Raw genomic sequence first — 1,239 nt, 5'->3', positions numbered from 1 at the left:
TATTGTGGGAGGGGCCGTCGTCTTGCGTCGGCGGCTACTACAAGACCCGACGCGCCCTGCACGGTCGCTTCTCCGTGATTGGCTCTGGCCTAGCTCGGCAAGCCTCCCAATTCCCCACTTCCGTCGCGGCAGCCAGGGGTATTGTGGGGGCTGTAGTCCCGCCCGCGCCCGGCCGGGCACTGCTGCTCCCCCTACCGGCGATGGAAATTGGCTCCCGGGCCCTGGAGACACTCAATGTCTCCTCACGTTTATGCCGTTTCATTTCTTTCAGCAGTGTTTTGTAATTTTCAGCCTACAAATCTTTCACTCCTTGGTTTAATCTCTAAGTACTTAAAAAAATTTTTTTAATGCTTTTATTTATTTTTGAGAGCGAGAGAGAGACAGCATGAGCAGGGGAGGGTCAGAGAGAGAAGGAGTCACAGGATCTGAAGACAGGTTCCAGGCTCCGAGCTAGCGGTCAGCACAGAGCCCGACGCGGGGCTCGAACCCACGAACCGTGAGATCATGACCTGAGCCAAGTCGGATGCTTAACCCGACTGAGTCACCAAGGCGCCCCTCTAAGTACTTTTTCATAATGTTGTAAACGACATTGTTTTCTTATTTCCCAAACTTCCAGCTGATTTTTTTTTCTTTCTTTCTTTCTCTCCCCCCCTCCCCCAGAAATTGATTAGTGGAATAAAATTCAGAGTTCAGAAAATACCCCACACTTTTAGGAGTCCATTGATTTTCAACGAATCCTTTTGGGACAGTAAAGAATGAATGGGACAACAATGAAAGAATGAAGTTGGAACCCCACCTCACGGGAGATGTGAAATTAAATGAGTCAAATACCTAAATGGAAAAGCAAAGCTATGATACTCTTAGAAGAGAACATAAGTGACTGGTTTCTTGGGTGTGGCCTGTGACACCACAAGCACGAACACATAGGAAAAAGAAAAGGAAACATAAAATGGACTTCACCAAACTTGAAATCTGTGGTCCAGAAGACAATATTAAGAACGAAAGGGAGAAACTGTTTCAAATTACAAGGTCTGTCATGCAAAACTGAGCGCAGGTGGACTTGGAAGGCCACTTCCGGGACCGGGGCGGCAGGCGCCCTCTGCTGGCCGCATGCGCTCTGCGCCCAGCTGCCCCCCATTCCCCACCCGCGCCCTTCAGGCAGGACTGGAGGTAGGGTTTTCTGGAGGCAGGAATAGGAGGGAGAGGGGAGGGGAAGGAGGAGAAATCCTCCTGCAGGAG

This window comes from Suricata suricatta, chromosome 13 (genome assembly GCF_006229205.1).
Source record: "Suricata suricatta isolate VVHF042 chromosome 13, meerkat_22Aug2017_6uvM2_HiC, whole genome shotgun sequence".
NCBI lineage: Eukaryota > Metazoa > Chordata > Mammalia > Carnivora > Herpestidae > Suricata > Suricata suricatta.
This window is presented reverse-complemented; position numbering follows the sequence as displayed.